The 21,436-nt window shown below is 46.1% G+C and overlaps 1 protein-coding gene across 1 annotated transcript in view; it reads right to left on the bottom strand.

Moving 5' to 3' along the window:
* The window catches only part of XYLT1 (xylosyltransferase 1), a 302,709-nt gene that overhangs the window by 252,133 nt on the left and 29,140 nt on the right, over nt 1–21,436 (bottom strand). The window lies entirely within an intron of this gene.

Genomic DNA, 21,436 nt, shown 5'->3' with positions numbered 1-21,436 from the left:
GAATGAAAACCTCAACATTCCTGAACCACCAAGGACAAGACACTTTGGTTCTCTGCTGCCTATCATCATCATCATCATCATCATTGAATAAGACTTTTTGCATATTCCATGGACTGATGTAAATGTTCTAATAAACGTTGCTCATTCGGCAGTAAAGAATCTTGGCCCTGGAAACTCTCTGCCTGATCTCAACCCTGCAATCCAGCCCTGGAAACCTGGGGGACTTTTGGGCAATTCACTCAACCCCCACTATAAAAGGAGAATCATAATGGGGCATGTGTCACAGGCTAGAAGTGAGACTTGCACAAGCTAGGTCAAGCCAAGCACTCAACACAGCCTGTAACATAAATAACATAAGTTTATGCAAAAATATTAGTTGTAGTTGCTATTGCTGGTGTTGATAATAACAATTAAAATAAACAATATTTGCTAGTTTCTCAATAGAGTGCCATTAAAGCCAAGAGCTATTATTTAATGTAATTTGCTCCCCAATTAATTAATTATGTTACATCCAAATTGAATTACAATGTCTCACTCCCTAGCAAGGCTGGCAGTTTCGTCGTGGGTTGCCAAACATGCCCTGCTACCAAAAAATTGCTTAAAAGGCATCCCTGTCATTTCACTCGATGAAAGTCAAGTTTACTGTTTTGAGGAAGTCTTTTGGCCATGAGGCCTCGTGACACTGAATTGAGGAAAATCATTTCTGAATAGGACATGGGAACACACTCTTTGGTTGACTCTGGTTTGGGGGGGGTGGTCACTGCCCAAGACGGTGACTTTTCCGAGACCTGTGACCTCTAACAGCTCTGGGTCAGGGCGGAACTGTGGTGCATCCTGTTCAGCACTGTCCTGTGGAGATGGCCTGATGCCCACCTGGCTTTAAAACACAGTCATGGACTCCAGAAACCATCCAGGAGGAGAAATGTGCCCGATGGCCTCTCTCTCATGTGAGCAGGAGGCCCATCTTTGATGGGCACAGTTAATCCAGATGTTAAATCACAAAATCCACTACTGACACGCAGTCAACTCTCAACAGTAGGTGACAAGGAGGCCTAAGGTGAAAAAGATGTTTTCTTTCTGCTGGCACATTTAGAAAACCCATTCAAACTTCTCTGGGGTTGGGGGAGACACAGACGGGGGAACACACCTACCACAGCAACATATCACATTTTTAACAGGTGGGTGTCCGGGGTCTCTTATCTCACACCCCCTTGACTTGAAGGGCATGTGTGAGCAGTACATGCAAGATTGCTTCTTCAGGTTCCGAAATGTCCTCACAGAAGCTCTGCACAGACCCTGGAGGTGAGGCCCATGTCCTGATGAGTTGGTGTTGTGTTCTCACGTCCACAGTCAGGTCAAGTCTAAGGGAATCATTCACATGAGAAACTGTGTGAACTGCACTCCTGGAGGTGTGGAGGGCATAATGCTCAAGTCTGGGTGAGGTGGTCCTACTGCATGTGTGCGCACACCCACCAAAGATTCCACAGTCCCCGGCTTAGCCCTGCCCGGACTTGACTACATTGCCCACTGCGTAGTTAGAGGCCCAAATAAAACCCATGTAAACAGATTAAACACCATGGCAACCAAATTCCAACCTTGCAAATACCAAAGATGGGGGAAAAGAAGACTCACTTGAGATTAGCATTTCTCAGGGGATTAGGGAAGGGAAAAGGCAGAGAGGCTCAAAAGAACCTGAGTGATCAAGTTCTTTTCGACTCTGTTGGAAGTGGGGTGGTCGCATACTTGGGTTCTCCCAGTCAACCACCATCTACCATCTTGAAAGGGGGCCCAACAGATGAAGCTCCAGTAATGACATTTGCTTTCCCAGACAAGAAACACCTCAACAGGGTACCACAGCTGCAATGTTCTTTTCCTACTGTTGCAGAGAAGCAGGGAGGGATATATAACTTGTCAAATCCACCACCTAATGTGCAATCCAGCCCATGGTCACTACATTCGTATCTGTTTAGTTGCTTACTCCAGGGACTAATGTGAGCTGAGAGTGGCTGGAGGGAGACTATATATAGTGACACTCCCTCCTTGTCCCCCAAATCTCATTACTGTTCAAGTTTAGCTATACCATGAGGTAAAGTACACCTCACAGTGCAATCCAACCTTACAATAGGTCAGACGTGAACCCCCAAAAGAGGTGCCAGTCCTGGTTCTTGGCACAGAGATGTTCACCGGTTCATCAACACTAGAAGAGAAGTGCTTCCTGTGGTTACTAAATCCTGTTTTCCCCCTTTTCCAGCTCACTCCAGAAGTTCTCACAACATCCTTCCAAACTGAGCTACAATGTCACTTCCTCCAAGAAGACTTCTATGATCTCCAAGCTGGTCCAGGCCACCTGTTTACACTTTCATTAAGCTCAGCCTTCCCCACTAGACAGCGAGCTCAGGGAATGTGCCTAATTCCTCAACATTATAACCTCAGTCCAGAGCCTGACACACAGAGTAGGCACTAAATGTATACAGACCACAGAGAGGCATGGCAACAACTGGCCTATTTGTGCCCCTGGGGCCCAACAGTCTGCTCAGAAAAACAAGGTGGCATTTCTGGTGACAAGATACACATATGGATACTGCACAGCTCTGCACTTGAGGGGACCCAGGCTGGCTCCACATCCTCCCAGCACTCCCCAGCAGTCATGCCCGGTGCCTGCACATGAGCAAGGACGGAGGCTGTTCTGTATTCTTAGATTCTGTCTTCATCTAGTTGGCACCCATGCATCACAGGGCCAATTATGTTAATATTTTCTTATTTTCTGTATTCTTGATGTCTGGCATTTGGGGGCCTTACAGATCCGGGGAGAGACTGTCCCTTCTTGGGCCAGCCAACTGTTAGAAATAGCCACGGGTTAGCAGGGAGCACATCTTTTACACACCAACCAATTCCTAGTCTATACCCCTCAGCTACCATCTTATCTAACTCATACACAAGCCAGTATTTCTCCTGCCCTAAATCACCCCAGGGCTATGTAGCAGGCAACTAGGAAGCATCCCTGCAGCCCAGAGCCCTCTGAAATTATTCAAACTAGACAGTCCTCAACTGCCTTGGCTTCCCTGGAGAAACCCCAATAAACCCTCCCTTCCTATTTTCCACTTCCTGACCAAAGCCTGTTCCTCCTGCGGCCCTGTATGGTGAGCAATGCTTCTCGTTTCTAGGGTAACCGTTGAGGAACACGAAACTTCTTTCGATGGCAATGGCCTTTCCTTGTCATCACTCAGTCACCTTTGTAAATTAAGACCCAGGCACAAAACAGGGGGTGGATGTGGGGGTGGGTCTCCTTATGAGTGTCCTGCCTTCCCTGCCTCCACCCCACACTCAATTTGACTAATCAGCTTGCTTTGACTGCAACCACAGGAAGTCTTGATACACGTAATGAGAAATGACAGAGAGAACATTTCTGCAAAGTGAGGTAAAAAACAAATCACAGAGGGGTAGCTAAGTGTCCTGGTTAAAACTCTAGAGCCAGACTGCCTGGGTTTGTTTGCACATGACCTCTGCCACCTACTCACCCTGGGCCCTGCTCAGCTGTGTCCACCCCAAGAGCTGTCTCCTCACCTTTAGAATGGGACTTGTGACAATAGGGTGGGGCCTGTGACAACAGAGGGGGGGGTGAAGATTAAAGCACATTAATATGGGAATGTGCCCAGTGCATGTAAGTGCTATGTGGGTGTTAACTGCTACCATTCCTCACTCCACCTTTAAATCAGGCACTCAAGAGCATCTGTACCAGCCCTATGTGCAGGAAAAGTCTCCCAATGTTCATACCCTTTATTCAGCACTTACTTCATGCCTGGCAGCACAGGCAGCTCCTGGTACAAACACGGGGAACTGTCCTCATGCAGCAAGCCAACCAGGGAGGGCTGGCTATCATCCCCATTTTACAGATGAGAAAACAGGCTCAGCGACCTTGAGTACATTTTCCCAAAATCACTAAGCTAGGAATTGGTGCGTGAGGCCAGATTTTCTGATTCTAAAGAACTCTCTACTCCTCTCCCCACTTTCAACCTCCCCCATTTCTTGTCCCCTGACTTCAACAAATACATACTGAGCTATGTTCCTGGTGCTGGGCTGGGAGCCAACGTTATAGCAGTGAGTAACCCAGCTGGGATCCAGGTCTCTAGGAATCATCCAGGCTAGTGGGAGAGAGCATCATACCTGGTGATCGCAGGAACACATGGAGAGTTGCAGACTGGAACAAGAGCTATAAAGGGAAAGTAGGAGATGCTGTGGGGAGAGAAACCTGGGGATCAGGAGAGTCCTCCTGGGAAGATCATTCCAGGCAGAGGGCACAGCAGCTCTGAGGGAACTGAATAAGACAGGGGTTGGCATGTTTGGAACCTACCAGAAAGCCAGTGTGATGGTGACTTTATGACAAGAGAAAGGCAGGACATGGTAAGAGTTAAGCAGAATTTCTCAACCTCATCACTCCTGACATTTTGGACAAGAACATTCGGCAGGCCGAGGGTGAGGGGCCCAGGGTGTGGGGGGGACTGGCTTGTGTACTCTAAGATGTTCAGCAGCACCCCTGGTCTCTGCCCGCCAGTTTCCAGTAGCGTCACCCCCCTAGCGGCAACCAAAAGTGTCTCAATTGCATTATGGCCACCCCTACCTTGGGTTGGGAGCCATTAGGGTAAAGAATAAAATTCTTAACTACCAAACTATTTCGGGGCAAAACAGAAGCCTGTGCTTAAAGAATACAGAACTGGCCTTCACCTGACTAAGTGAGTGGACAGGATGCACTCCTCTCACTTGGAGATTTATTTGGGGAAAAGTAAGTTCCCGCGCTCAGTAGACTGAGAGGTCCCTGAGAGCTGTCACGAGTCCCTTCACCTCCATTTCCCTGGTACCTTGCATAGAGCCTGAGACACCAAAGCACAGAAGGTACCTGGGAGTGTTTGAGGAAGATAGAAAAACTCCATGGAGTCCAAGGAGTACATTCCTGTCACTGGCAGCTTCTGCAGTGAAAGGCCTGACACATTTTATCAGCAGACTTTGGCTTTGCAAATGGCCTTGAAGGAGCTGCAGCCCCTGCTGGCATGTCAACAGCTCTCAACTCCAAGCTCCTCAAATGCTAGAATTTAGGTTCTGAGTCCTGCAGGACAGCAGAAGTGGAATCTCAGAATCTCAGCTGCTCCATCCACCAGCAATGCCACCCCATCCCCCACTGCCGCCACACACACACATCTGCATGATCGTCAGATGCCTCTTAAAACAAGAAGTGAGAATGGAGACGTGTGTCAATTACAGCTGGTGAGGTGGGGGGTGGGGGGTAGGAGGAAAGCCATGCAAATCAGCACCAATAGCAAGCAAAGAGATTTAACTTCTGTGCAGTACCTACTGTGCTACTGAGCTAGTGGGTGGTATGACTTTAAAAGTCAAATAAAGTCCAGGCAATGATTTCAGTTCATTTGGACCCTTCACAAGCCCCAGAACTGTACTTAACAGCTTAGATAAGACTTCATGGATAGCTTACAAGTGTAAAGGCATGTAGCATCTGTGGTACAGAGCAAATACAGTAGTCCTTAGATTTAGGAGTGATCATGTTTGTAGGCCCAATGAAATAGGCAATGTCTCCAACAGAAATGACTTTCAGAGCTTCGGGATGCATTGTAGACAGCATCACTGTATTTTAGCATGGCCAGGCAGGTTCAGGTGCCAAAGACGTAAGAAAAAGTTACAGTAAAAAAATTAATATAGAGAAAAATCTGATCCAGCGACCTCTTCGTTTCTTCTGTAAACTGAGGGAGGGGGAGCCTGCTCACTTTTATTTGAGCATAGGATGCCCTTGGCCAGCTCATGAGAATAATGTTCCATCAGAGCGGTGTTTGGAAATCATTAAGGCAGCTCACTGCAAAGAGAATTACCTGAGTAGGCCCTCCATGAACTATTTGTTGATAAATAACTGAATCTGTGTCTATTAGAATGAGAGTAATCCACTCATTATTATTATTCCATTCAACAATAGGGCTCAATTACTGGGTAAAGTTTATTTTATTCAAAGCAGCAAAACACTATCTAATGGTTTACTCTTCCGTCTTTGTAGGATCAAGCCTTTAATTTCAGAGGGTACTATTATGTTAGCCCAAACTGGCAAAATGACTGAACTTGTGTATATAGAAAGCACAGGGACGCAACTTACAGCTTGTACCCAAACTCGAGACGTCGGAGTGATAGTTAATTTTTTAACATAGTATTTTAAAATAATCATAGGCCCTAGACATTTAATTTTTAAGTGAGGCACAAAGGTATGGTTAATGTTATTCTCAGGCAACAGAAATATGCTGTGCTAATTATTATTAGCAATAATGGCTTATTATGTGAAAAACTCCTCAACTCTCAAAGTAATTTATAAAAAAAAACAGTATTGTATCATCTTATTCTTAGACCAGTCCAAGGATTAGGTAGAAAGGGTATAAGTGCTTCATTTACATGTGAAGAAAGTGAGGCTCACAGCAGGGACCAGCGACCTGACTGTGGTCACGGCTATGGAGCAGCAGAGGTGAGGCTGCAGACCAAGCCTTTTAGCTCCGGCCCCCTCACCTCAAGTGCACTGGGTAGCTCCCCTCCAGAAACACGGCATCTCTCCACTGTCCTTTACAAAGGTCACCACCACCCCCAAAAATGGGCTGGCTAATGACTCAGATATTTTTTAGCTAAGGGTCCAAATGTTCGATTGAATGGATGTGCATGTTATTTGTTGTACCATATTTTTAAAGGGAGGGGAACGTCCAATAATCATCCAAGGACTTGGCCTGGGAGCAAATTTCAACTGAAAACATCTGAATTTCAATAACTGAATCTTTCTTGATTGACCAATAAAACCCACTTCAGATTCAAACACCAGGATGGGACGTGAGTTGGTCCAAGCCGGATGGTCTCGTCATTGGGTCCTCACCAAACATAAGCCATCTGCTCCTGTGACCATGAACTAGAACCACCACAGACATGCACACAGCACCCCCCCACCAAAGCTGTGCTCACACTGGGTCTACTTACACTTTGCAGGTCAGTGTACCTTATTGGAGTAACCTTTCAGATCAAACATTAGCACTGCATGAAGAAGCCATGGAAAATTAAGAGTTAGATAGTATTTTGTTTCTAAGAGAATATGCCTGTGCCTTGCCTCACTGTTCTTCTGAGAGGAAGCTAAGGAGACAGAAGAATCATTGTGAGGATCCTCAAAAATCCTTGCCAATTAAGGAGTGGTCAATTACATTTTCGAAAAATGACTGCAACTATATCGCCCATCCCATACGCTTTTCTGCAAGGTGAGCTCGCCACACATACTCCCTCTCTCCCTGTTCCAACAAGAGAGGGCACCTGCTATTTCCAGCCCCTGGGGTCTGAGTGGGCCCGGTGACTGCTTAGAGCCACAGAATGTAGCAGAAGTGACACTGTGCCTATTCCAGGTGTAGCCCTTAGTTTTCTGGCAGCCTCCATTTCCTGCCTCCTGGAGGCCATCTGCCACGCGAGAAGTGTCACTGCCCTGAGACCCTCATGCAAGAGGCTCTGGAAGACAAGATGGCACATGGAGAGAAAGGGGAGGTCAGCAGACATATGGATGAAGTCATCCTGGAAGTGAATCCTCCAGCCCCAGCTGCCACTTGGAGCAGACAAACATCCCAGCAGAGCCCTTCCTAAACTCCTGACCCACAGAATTGTGAACAAAACAAAACAATTGTTTTAAGGCACTAGGTTTTCAGATACAGGCAGACCTGGTTTTCTTGTGCTGCACTTTGCGCTCCAAAGGTGTTGCATTTTTTTAGTCCTCACCCGAGGATATGTTTATTGAGTTTTTCAGAGACACAGAGAGAGAGAAACATCAATCGATTGCTGCCCATATGTGCCCCAACCCGGGATCAAACCCACTACCTAGGTATGTACCCTGACTGGAGATCCGGACCTGCTACCTTTTGGTGTACGGGACCACACTCCAACCAACTGAGCCACACCGGCCAGGACAGGTGTTGCATTTTTTTTACAAACTGAAGGCAAGATCCTCCACCAGTGAAAAAGATTACGATTCACTTTATTGCCATGCACGCACTCTTACGGCAGTCTGGAGCCAAACCTGCCGTTATCTCTGAAGTATGCCTGTGCACCGTGATGCAATAATAGAGAACTGGCACACCTTTTTGAAAATTGAAACAAAAGGTAGATCTCACTCGAGACCACTGGGAATGGTTATACAGTTTGCAGACTGCAAAATGGTGGCTGAAATCTCTTCGATGCCCCTCACTGAGTCCTGCCTGAGTAGAAAGGACTCGCTCAGCAGGCACTTTCTCTATTTCTCCACTAATAGGGTGCTTTTATCAGCCCCGCAAGGGCGCCATATAGACCAGCAGTGACTCTGAGCTCAGTTGTCCAGATCTGAGTGCTTAACCCCTAGAAGCCTAAGAGTTTGAAGGGGAAATGAGATCACCATGGCCAAGTGCAGTTATCTTTCTCTGCTGTTCTCTTAGGGACCTTACTGGGCTTGCCAACTCTGTCTGACCTTCCTCCCTCTGCCCTAAGCTACCACCCACAAATGGGGGCCAATGCCCTCCCCGCCCAGCAGCTCTGCTCACTCTCAGTAGTGGTGCCTGTTGACTGACTCCACGTGAAACTTCCCAGCACAGGACAGAGATCAGCGCTGGCCCTCACTTCTGTACCTCAAGGGCAGCCAAGTCTGCTCCCTGTCGCCTTCCAACAATGGCTGGCCGTTGGACTCATTCAGAACTCATTAAGGTGATTTTTTCCCTCCAAGCTCTTTCCTTGAGGACTGAATACTAATGAGCATCCAGTACAAAGGAGGGACTTCCTGCTACCCTCCAGTGCTGGGCAGTGGCTCAGTGGGGCCCATCCTGTTGCTGTATTCCACCCCCCACATACCTCACTCTCCCAGGCTTTTGTGCAGGAGTCAATACTGATTGCTGTTATTTCATGGGATGACTAAAGGCTTGCCGTGCCACGCTGGTGGTGCCCCAGAACAGCTCTCACAGCATAAGCAAGTGGAGGAGGCAAAACCCACGGGAAACCAGCTGTCGGTGCCTGACACTGCTTTGCCTCCCAAGAGAGGCAGGAAGTCTGGTCAGCCTCAGTTTTACCATTTGTGCCAGTCCCAAGAAGCTTTAATGCAATCCCGGGGACGTTTGGACGTCCTCTTCCTTTTCTTCCTCTCAGAAGCTGGTACACATCATTTGGACTCTAGAGTCAGAAATATCTGTGTCCAAGTCCAGACTGCCACTTCCTCACCTATAAAGTGGAAGCACTAACACTTAATAAACCCACAAGGACCAAAAAGGGCCACAGAAGCTAGAAATGGCGGCACGTAAATTATTCTGTGGTTTGCGAACAAAACCTTTTTTAAAAAGTTCAAGTTATGTATTCACACTGGTTTATGTTAGAAGAAAACAGGCTTCACAAATACCATGATATTATAGCTTAAGGCTGAGCTAAGTAAAAAGAGTGAATTTAGACCTGACTGGGTGGCTTAATTGGTTGGAGCATCTTCCCATACAGCAAAAGGTTGTGGGCTTGATCCTTGGTCAGGGAGTATACGGGAGGCAACCAATTGATGTTTCTCTCTCACATCCATGTCTCTCTCTCTCTCTGTCTCTCTCTCTCTCTGTCTCTCTCTGTCTCTGTCTCCCTCTCTGTCTCTGTCTCCCTCTCTCTCCCTGTCTCCCTCTCTCTCCCTCTCTCTCTCTCTCTCTCTCTCTCTCTATATATATATATATATATATATATATATGTGTGTGTGTGTATATATATATATATATATATATATATATATATATATATATATACATATACCCCTCTCTCTCGCTCTCTCAAATCAATTTTAAAAACCCCTCAGGTGAGGATTTAAAAAAGTGAGTGGATTTAAAGAAACACATCAATAACTATTGCCAAGGAAAGTGTTACTCAAATGCTGTAGAAACACTGAGAAAATAGTGTGTGAATTCACCTCTAACCCGATCACACATAGTAGGCGTGGACACCACCAGCACCAAAGTCCAGTGCATATTAGGGCAGGATAACTGTCTGTTTGCCTTCTCCTTCTCCCTCTCCTGACGCTTATGACCACATCAGCCTCTGCCCTTGACATTGGCTCCAGCCTCCTTAGGGCTTGGCCACAACTTAGAAGTTGGAGTTGGAGTCCCCAAAGTCTCAGTGATTTTTCCCTTGAAAGAGTGACGAGGAGGAACAGTCTTCAGCTTTGCAGGTCATGATTTCCCTTTAAGCACCTCGTAAACAGTGGGGCTGGCCCACCTCAATAAAATTTTATTCGGGGCTTGCAATTCCCCACTCTTCCACGCCATATGCTGCCCTTTCGGTGTGTGTTTAACTCCCTGCTGACAAGTGAAGAGATTTAGATGCCTGAAGAAGGGCAGAGTAAAAGCCAGCGTAGGCTGCTCATTAGCATCATCTATATATTTTAAGAGCCAAGAAACTATTTTTCTTGGATTTACCAATTATATAGGACGTCGGGTAGCTCCCCTCCAAATGTCGGCCAACTAAATCAACTGAGCAGGCATATTAGCTTAGTCAGACCCATAGGCTAAGAACTCTTAAACTTGTATGGGGCCCCGTAACAGCTCAGTTCCCAGAAACCACAGCCCACATTTGAATGTGCAGCACCCAAGTCCCTATTTCAGAAAAGGGCCTTTGTTAATTGTTCAGAAGAACAAATCCGACAAAGCCCCCAAACTTTCACCTGCTGCTATTCACTCAACCTGTGGCTGCCCCTGGACTGTATATATGGCATCTACACTGAATGGTTTTTGCTTTTCACAACACAAAACCACACTGGGTTCTGTAGCCATGCCCTTGCTCAGGCTGTTCCTTGTGTGTGCAATGCCCTTCCAGCCTCTGCTTCTCTACCCAGAAAACTTACATACATCCTTCAAGTTCAGCTCAGACCCAACTCCCTCAAAGAAACCACTTTTGATTCCATTAGAGTTAATGCCCTTCATAAGAGCTAACTGGTCGTGAGCTGCTTCCAATGTTCCATATGTGGCAAGGAGCTAAGTAAATGAGCCATACATGTTTGGAGAATGAATGAATACAGGAATCCCACGAGTGACAGTATCCATTGATTTAGTCCACTAATTAAAATGTTGGCAAATTTGCTCAGTATTCATTGAGCATGTACTATGTGCAAGGCGCTAAGCCTACTACACTGAACAAGAAGGAAGGACACATTCCTGCTCTTGTCGGGTTTACATGCTGGATACAAGGAGACAAAGCTATTCACGAATAAGCAAGATTATTTCAGAGAGTGATAAATGTTATGACAACAATAAAATAAGGCAGCGATAGCATAGAGCAAGGATTAGCAAACTACAGCCAGTGAGTCACATCCAGCCAGCCACATGTTTTTGTGCGTAAAGTGTTATTGAAACACAGCAAAATCCATTTGTTTATATGCAGTCTAATTGCTTTTGCACAACAAAGGCACAGTTGAGTAGTTGCAACAGACACCATATGTCCCACAAGCCTAAAATATTTACTAACTGGTCTTTTACAGAAAAAGATCCATGGATCCCTGGCACAGCAGGTGACTGAGGGATAGGAAGACTTTAAGTAGCATAGACCAGGAAGGCCCAAGAAGGTAACATCTGAGTGAAGACCAGATGATAACAATGTATCTGTCACACAAAATATCAGGGGAAAGAGTTCCAGGCAAAAACAAAAAAACAAACAAACAAACAAACAAACCAGCAAGTGCAAAGGCCCTGAGGCAGGTTTAGTTTGTCTTATTCTAGAGACAGAGAGAAGGCTAGTGTGGCATAATTAGATGGCGAACGGTATAAGAGCATGGTAGGCAGACCACGTCTGACAAGGGACCTCACAGGTCATGGTAAGGGCTTCCTGCTAGTACTAGTGAATAATTCTGGAAGTCAGTGGAGGTTTTGGCAACAAGTGATGGGATCGTCTCCTTGGAAGAGGAGTAGGTGATGGTACCATCAGCATGGATGACAAAGACTAAAATGTTGACAGTTTTGCTCAAGACTTCCTTCCCACCAAGAACAAAGTCTCCTCATCAGGGTCCCAGCTCTGCATTCCTCCCTGCCCCCAAACACTGTATTCAAGGTGGTTTCAACTGCTCGGGCAAGATGCTTCTATTTCTATTTAAAAGACTCATTGTTTCTTTTCTTATACTCTTATTTCAGAAGGAACTGTTAGTTCACTCTAAAACCGTAGGTATAATATACCAGTTATATACATTTCCTTTAAATACAATAAATACAGATCTTTAAAAATGTTTACCTGTCTGCCACCTAAATTCATTTCAGCCTCACTTTGGCTGAGGTACAAATCTGCTGGAACCCCATCAATGCAACCCACAACCGGCTCCTGACCATAACGTGGGGGAGGAGTGCTGTAGTAGTTTCAGTGAGGTCAGAGGCAGCTTAGGGGGCACAACCTAAGCTCTGGAGGCAGGCAGAGCCTAACTTACCTGTGGCTTAGCAGCTGTGTGCTCTTGGCCAAGTCAAACCCTGAGAGCCTCAGACTCCTCATCTGTAAAACACAGGTGGGCCATGTGGGTGTTGTAAGAATTAAGAGCTAAGTATGCCTTGGCTCAATACCTGACACATAGTAGATGCTCAATAAATGATCATAGCTAGGATGAGAAATGCGTAATTACTTATGGTTATAATTATGATCATCAAAAGTCCTTTGGTCTCTCAAAAAGTGCTAAAAGCATCTCTCACCACCAGTGTGTCTGAGCTCCTGGGACACCCTCAACCTGCCCGGCCCACTCACCACCCAGGGGCTTTGGGGACATCTTGGCAGAACAAATAGTTTTCCATCGGGTTCACCCCACCAGGTCTCCTTTGTCTTGCTTTCCTTTTATTCTTGTTTCCAAAGGGCTCTTGATTAACAATATTTCAGAGGGGAGGAGGAAAGAAATTACAGCTACGTTCCTTGTTCTGGTCCTTGCTGGGTTGGGAGGCTGCTATTTCAGATTCAACCAGCTGCCTGCAGGGCCACTGGATGAAATTCCTCCTCACAGGATCTGGAGGAAGTAGCACCACTGGGAGGCCTCACCAGTGACCTGCAGCCTGAAAACCCCAACTGCGCAGAAGTCCCCAGGGACCTGAACCCAACCTGGGATGGAAGCCCACTTTCTTTAAGGAACATCCCTGTTGGAAAAGCGGTACCTCTCACCAACTCTGCAGAGAAAAGTGTACCATCCATCCTCTGAAGACAATTGCATTCTAGTTGTAAGGATCAAACACTGTTCCTTAGATGGAGATAATCCAAACTTCACTTTGATGCCCGCTCTACACCAGCACTTACATCTCTAACAACTTAATTCAAGAAATCATTAAGAGTGGCCTTTCTTCCCTTGGCACAAAGTAAGGTGAGAGGAAGACAGCCAAGACCACATCGGGCCAGTGATGCCAGAGCAGCAGTGACATGACCACCAGCCCAGCACACACAAAGCTCACACCTGCCGGGAACCACACGTTCCTCGGGTCCTCTGATCCTGTCACTGGCTACCAGCAGCGACTACATCAGCTGCAGTGCCCAGTGCCCAGCAAAAACAGAGCACCTCATTTCAAAGCTATTACGAATTTCAAGATGGTGACAGAAGAACATCCAACCAAGCAGGGGGCCCTTCTGAGTGTGGGTCCCAGTACACAGGGCGCACGCCCATGAAGCCAAACCTGCTGGCTTCAACCATTCTGGGTGCCTCCAATGAATACTCCTCCAGGCTTTTCCCAGCCTCGCCAGACCCTATGATGTGACAAAGGAATTCTTTTTTTCTTCTAATTAGTGATTGATAGCTTCATTTCACTTCTGCTCCTTTATTCTAAGAGGCAGGATCCAAAGGAAACTTGGGGAATGAACAACACTAATAACTTACTTAAAAAAAAAAGTGGAATGGGCAAAGTTTATAATTAATGGAAAATGGGAAAAGGTAAGAAAAGCTAACAAATTAAAATATAATTAAGCAAGTAAAAATAGTAAGTAAATAATACTGTTACCAATAAATAAAATAATGAGTAAGCAAAATAAAAATAAGTAAATAAAATAAAAACTAAACGATCTCCCCAGCAAAGGCTGGCAATCTCTCCCATACAGGTCTAGCAGGCAGACACCCTCAGCTCGGCAGGCCACAAGGTCTCCGTGGCGGCCCCACTCAGTCAGAGTGGCCAGCAGGTAAATGAATGGCCATGGCTGTGTTCTGGTAGAAGTTTTTTAGCTTTGTTTTGTTTTTACATAAACAGGCAGCTAGTCAGATTTGGTCCACAGGCCTTACTCTGCTCACTCCAAATTCATAGAGAAACCTCTCAAACTTCAATGTGTACATACACCACCTGGGGATCTTGTTAAAATAAGATTCTAATTCTGGAAGTCTGAGGAGAGGCCTGAGACTCTGCATTTCTAATGCTCCTTGATGTCCACACTGTCAGTCCAAGATCGGCTTTGCCTAGCAGGAGATACCCCGAAAAGAAAAGAAGAAATACTTACTAAAGAACCAAGTTTTAAGAAGTGCTTAGCAGAACACAGCATAGAAAAGTAATTTATTTTCTCATCACCAAGAAATGCAGATACGTGATTTAAGCCCATCTTCAGGACAGAAATACCATGTCATTGGCGATCTAAAATGGAGTTAAATACCATTATCAGAAAGCAAAATGCTACAGTTTTTAAGCACTGCTGTGCATTTTCTGGAGGCAGTTAACAGCGACACATACCAATCAATGCAGGTAAATGAATCCATTCGAAGGCAGGTCATGGATGGTAAATTGCATTGTCCAATAAAGTTGCTAAATTAGCAAGAGTGTGACGTAGAACATTATTTTAATAAGATGGACTGCCAAGGATCGCAGCTAGCCAAGCTGGAGCAGGAGAGGGGAGAGGAATAGGAGCGAGTGACTGAGCTTCTGGGCTCGAAGTCTTTGTGGAAACTGAGGTTGAGGCTTTTCTGGTGTTTTTGGCGAGGTCCCAGTGAGGGCCTGTTTCCCATCGGCAGGTGGCAAGTTTTAGATTTCATGTGCAGCAGTTTCTAATAAACATCTCCACTATCCAGTTTATAATAAGATTAAAAATGAATGGACCACCCATTCACTGGAGGTGAGAATGTAAAATGATGCAGCCACTTTGGAAAACAATTTGGTAACTCCTTGAAAAGGTAAATATATGTACCTATATGACCCAGGAATTCCACTCCTGGGAATCTCCCCAAGAGAAAAGAAAGCAAGCATCCACACGCAGACTTGCTCACGAGGGCTCATGGCTGCATCATTCACAACAGTCAGCATGCGGAAACAACCCGAGTCCCCCCCTGATGAATGGACAAATAGAACGTGGTATACCTGTGCAGTGGAGTACAATTCAGCAGGATGCCACACATGTAGAGACCTCAAAAACACGGTGCTACATGAAAAAAGCCAGACACAAAAGACCACGTGTTGCATTGCAGTGTGTCCATTTCTATGAAATGTCCAGAATGGGTCGATCTATAGGGACGGAAAGTAGATCGGCAGTTGCCTGGGCAATGACTACAAATGGGCATGAAGAATCTTACTAGATGAAAATGTTTTGAAACTAGGTTAGGATGGTGATTGCACAGCTTGGTGAATTTACTAAAAAATCACTGGAGAGTATCCTTAAAATATGTAGATTTTATGGTATATAAGTCATACCTCAATCAAGTTGTTTTTTAAAATTTAAAGGTTCCCATTGTGTCCTTTCGTGTATCCTGTTTCATCTCCCTGGTCCATAATAGGCTCAGGAGTCCCAGAAACTGAGAGAGACCCAGCGACCCTGCGGTCACTCCAGATGTGGCCACAACAAGCCCCAGGCCCAGACACATACCCTGCACTTGCTGAAGGAGGAAACAAACACACAGGAGCCAGGTCCCTGATTTTAGCAGCAGACACTGAATTTGTCTGTGGTCGGAGCACCAGCCAGGCATAGCAGGGCAAGGTCTGCACAGATGTCTCCAAGACGCACAGTCCTGAACTGCAACCCAACCCCAGCCCTGCTTCCAAAGGCCTTGGCCCAGGGGGATCAGCAGTGAGGGCAGTTATGGACAAAGATCTAATCCATCAGTCATACTGGAGAAAAAAGACAAAGCAAACTTGCCATACTGACAGGCAGATCCACTACCATCCCCAAGTACACCCACATCTACAAACTCACTCCCCCACCCAAGACAGTGTGTCTTCTGAAGCATGCTGTCACTCTAGAAGTGACTCTTTGTCACATTCCAATGCCAGAAGCGTCTCCCATGTGCTTGGAAGAAAACAAAAACTCTAACTAGCAATAGAGCTCTGACTTTTCTCCAAATGGTACAAAAGAGTTTATAAAATTCTGAGCTATTACGACATCTCCTCCTTTGGAAATAAACAGGACAATACAACTCACTTGAAGGAGATGATACATTTCCAGATTACAGAAAACCATTAAAAAAATAAGGAGGCGGGGTCAGGACAGCTTGTCTCGAGTGGCCCAATCTCTGCGGCAGGTTTCTTCCCTCTCTCCTGTCCTCACTCACACACACACTCTTGATGGCAGCCACCAGCTCAAAGTCAAAGGCAGAACTTGGGGCTGGGAACTGGGACTCAGGCTGGCCCACACGCAGGCCCAGGCACGTGCCGGTCACCTGGGTGCCAGGCTCAGCCAGCTGAGCCAACCAGGTACACAAGGTACCCTGTCCAGGAGGCTTCGGGGCCTGGAGGAACTGACTTGGGGCCCCAGCTAGTGATTTAATCACCTTCCCCTTGTAACCCAGAAGGTGCTTGGATCAGGAACACCAGCTTCATGGCCAGAGGCCTGATAATCTCTTCCTTTTCATTGAAAAAGAAAGTATCTAAGATACTGGAGAATATAGTAAAATTCTTTTTTTCTTTCTTTCTTTTCCTAGTGGCAAGGCTGGATAAGCTTATCAAGTGTGGGCAAACTACATCTTAGCTCTGATCCTTTCGAGAAATCCATTTGGCGCCTTTAACATTTCATTTGGCAGATTGAATTTCGGACATGTATTTATGGGGCTGAGTCTGCCCTTAACAGAGTATTGCATAAATCCCATTACAGTATCCACTTTAGCGTGTTTGGGGTGTTCTAAGCCAAAGCTTTATTTAAGCGGACAGCCCCAGAATGACCGGCTCTGGCTCAGAAACTCTCTCTACTCCCCCGGAGCCAACCTTTGCAGATTGTCTCCATCATCGTCAATGTCAAGCAATGCTTTAGAAAAAGTCCTTGGGTCTTTCGTCTTGCAGGGTGTTTGCTGATTCCTGTTCTGAAAGAGCTGCATTTAATACCAGTCTTTGCAGACGACATTCATCACGATCTCCACCACTCAAATTGATACTCATTGGGCCTGGTTTCAAAGAATAATGCAGAAAGGACATTCAAGTAGAATCTGCAGATGTTTTGTGATTATTTCTGGTATTACGTTTTTCATCATTCATAAGCTGATGGCCATGTATGAAAGATACTGGAAGTCAGAGGAAACCGCTGTGACCCAACTAGAAGAATTATCCATGTGTTTCATTAGTAAGGATCAAATTAATACCTTAGTGATGGAGGAACCGAAATACACCACCTCGGTATGATCTTATATTAAACTTGGACATCCTTGTGCCTTTGGGCCTTTTTAAAAGTCTCTTAAGCATTTTTAAATAGAAATAAATTCTGGCTTTAAAAACAAAAGAAAAGTCCCTGTGGGCACAGCACAGAACTAGGCATGTCCCAGCCTCTGAAGAACCAGTGACAGTGAGTCCAATGAGTTAAGGGGGTCCCTTGCAGGAATCACTTCCCCCAACATCCCTCTTCCTTTCTGGCAATAGCCAGTGAAGGCTTGGTAACAATGCAATACATTTCTGTATTTCTTAAGCTTCCAACAAGGAAAGCATATTACTCACAATTTCTGAAAAAAAAAAATTTACAAAGAAAAGTGAGCCACAGGAAACAAACAAGGAAGCAAAGGATCTGGGCTAGGAACCATAAGTAAGCCAGCCTCTCTTTAGCCCCCACATGAATCACCGAACAAAACGGAATTAGCAACCTGACAATTCGCGTTCGCGTGTGGCCATGAAGATGAAAGAACGAAAGTGTGAGACGGTGCCCAGCACGAAGATGCTCGAGGCTGCTTGGCACTCGAGCTCACGGCACATGTCTTAGTTACTCACTCCTAGTTCACTCTCTCTTGGCGGGGCCAGACGGGCCATTTATATCAGAGGCAGCTAGGTGTGGATGCCCCTAAGATGCCCTCTAACAAGTATCTCCGGGGCATTGTGCACACCACACAGGCAAGGCAGGGGTGGCACCAGGCTAAAGTATCAGTGGGTCAGGGACAGCTTCCACCCTCCCGGGACCTGTCCTGGAAACACACACAGAGTTCTCCAATCACTGACTTTTCACATAAATTGGCTCAAGCAGAAATGCAAGGAAGGTGGCTGGCAATGGATCAACCTCAGACACCCAGGCAAAGCTAAAAGAGTGACATCCGGCCTTCTGGGACCCTCTCTTTCCAAGGCAGAGTCCCCGGGGAAGCTGGCAATCCAGTGTCTAGTCACTTCTTCCCACCGCACAAACAAGGTCTTTAAAAAGGCAGCAGCAGCTGCAGTAAATGAAGAAGTGCACATGACAAGGGGCTTTTGGGGGCTATTTCAGTCTCTGTCTCTGTCTGAAGACAGCTGCGGGTTTGGTTACATCTAAGTTTGGCCTCAGAGCTTGTGGAGGTAAACTCTACTTGATGAGAAAAAAATTTCTCCAGAGCCCTCATTGATTCATTCAGCCTGAATTTACAAAGTCCCTGCTATGTGCCAGGCGCCATGCCAGGCGCTGCCTTCCAATGGGGAACTGCACAAAGCAGGCCCTGCCCACAGGAGACTACAGGCTGGGGATGACCACACTGAAAGCAAACGTGGGGCCAGGGGAGAGGGTGTGTGTCCAATGCCCAGTGACACAGTGGAGACAGCATGGCTCCCCAGGACAAAGCCAATGGGTGGCCAAAGGGAATCCGGAGTACGAAACCCCAGTGCCCTCACTCCAGGGCTTAATTGTCTCAAGATTCTCTCATGGACTTTATTTTCTTCCCCTCCCACTTGCCTGGGAGTGGCTGGGGGTAGAAGTGGGGCACAATTACTACATGGCTTTTATGTACCACAGGAGGCATGAAACCACATGAATTCATTTATTTCCAACTAAAAGTGGGCAGGTATTAATGTGCCCGGTGTATAGATGAGGAAGTAGAGGCTCAGAGAGGTGAAATGATTCACACAGGCAGGAAGAGGTGGAAGGATGATTTCTGAGTCCCCACTTTCAATCATGATGCCCCAGTGCCTTCCAGGGAAGTTTGCTATAGCTCTGACGTCACGTCAGCACCATCAGCCTCTAAACATGCTGGTCGGAACACAGTAGGGGCTCAGTCAGTGTTTGCTAAGTCGAATTTGATCATCTTATTTAAAGCTACTGCAATCACACTTGGCTTTTAAGCAATGGGTTGGGAACAAGGTCATTTTCTATAAAAAATGGAAAGCAAAAATCTACCCTGAGGAATTACTTGGGTTTAGAGGTAGGAGTCCAGAAAGGAATCTATTCAAATGACCACGGAGCTAAGACGTGGCCTCCATATATTATGATTAAATGAGATGCACTGAAGAATTACGTAACAGCTCACAAACATAATTTCAGCCTCCACTAGCACTTTTTGTAAAATTAGCATTTTTAAGTCCATAATATGGCAGAGTAGGGTTTTACGTAACTTCTTGGGTCACACAGGGAAATGAAGACATTTCATTCACTTTCTAACATGTGTGCTTCCCACAGGGAACAGTCTGGAAGGCCATCTATGTGAGATGACTCATCACAGTCCTAACAACAGTAATAATAACTGACCCTCTGCAAACTTCCCAAGTGTCAGACCCGCGCTCAATGATCTACCCACATTATCTCATTAACCATCGCTGACCTGTTGGTGGCAGGCCAACATTATGGGTCCCGTTTAACAGCCAGGAAAACTGAGTGAAGTCAGGCTAGGAATGCAGCCACATGACGGAGGGGGTCTCAGTCCTCAGAGCACATTTGCAACAATCTGCTGCAAAGAACACCAAAGATTATGTCAAAGAAAAAAAACACATTTGCCAAAATCCTGACATCTCAGACAGGAAGGCAAGAAGTCTGGGACCATCTGGGCCCATGTCGGGCACAAGCTGCCTGCTTCCCACTTTAATGGCATTTCCCTGAGTTGAACTCCCACATGTGGCCACAGAAACTCACTCTTCAAACGCAGCATCCTCTGCCTCCAATTATATTTGGCTCCACTGAAACCAAGAAGACATTCGGGGCCAAGGGATCTTTATCTGTACCAAATGTTTATCGGGGCAGCTCCAGGAAATGACCCCAGTTAAGCCAACGTGCACGATGTCACCCACATCTGCTTGGCATGCACTGGTGTCACATTGTGACACGGGAAATTATCTCTCTCTGAACCCTGAACAAATATCACCAGGTCCAACCAGTCTGACAACATTTCCAGGATAAGGAGGAATCAGATCATCCCTTCAAAGGACCTCTCTCCATGCACCACTTAGAGAAAACTGTTCTTGGAGGTGGGGGACCTTTCAGAAGTGTGCAGGAACATAAATCTGGCCAGTGTCAAAACACCAGTGACGTTCCCTCTCCTGGACTCCAGCAGCACTTCCTCAGGGACAAGTCACCCTTCACCATATTTGCAGCAAAGATGCTGACACTGGTTGCCTCTCGGGGCAGCCAGACATTCTGGATAGGACTGCTCTCTCCCTCCTCTTAAGGGTGAGTTGGATTTCATGACTCAATTCTACAGAATACAGAAGAAATGCTGTCTGATGTTCAAGGTTTGGTTATAAAAAGACTACAGCTGCCATTTAGGTTCTCTCTCTCCCATGGGGTCTCCTTCTGGGATCACTGGCTCTGGGTGAACCCACCTGCCACACTGTGTGCTGCCCTATGGTGAAGGAATAAGAGGCCTCCTGCTCACTGCCAGCAAGGACCTGAGGCCCTCAGTCCCAACAGCCTGTGAGAAACTGAGGCCTGCGAGCGACCGAGTAAATGAGCTTAAAAGTGGTTCTCTTCCCAGTTGAGCCTTCAGATGAGACCATAGCTCTGGCCATCAGCTTGAATGCAGAATGAACTAGTAACTTTCCTCTTTTCTGATTTAACTAATACATACTCACTGAGAAAAATTCAGAAAATAAAGGCTCAAGAGAGACCTTGAACCAGAACAGAATACTCAGCTACACTGCTCCTTGATCCCTGACCCACAGGAACTGTGAGATGATAAATGTCTGCTTTTTTAAGACACTAAGTTTTGGTGCAATTTGCTATGTAGCATTATGTAATTAATACGGTGCCACATAGAGCCCTTACAGTCGACTTGAATGTCATTAATAACGCACATGCCATGATGTGGGAAACAGCTGTCAAAGTATAGATGGTA

This window comes from Desmodus rotundus, chromosome 1 (genome assembly GCF_022682495.2).
Source record: "Desmodus rotundus isolate HL8 chromosome 1, HLdesRot8A.1, whole genome shotgun sequence".
In the NCBI taxonomy this organism is placed as follows: Eukaryota; Metazoa; Chordata; class Mammalia; order Chiroptera; family Phyllostomidae; genus Desmodus; species Desmodus rotundus.
The sequence above is the reverse complement of the archived record's forward strand: the minus strand, read 5'-3'. Positions and strand labels throughout refer to the sequence as shown.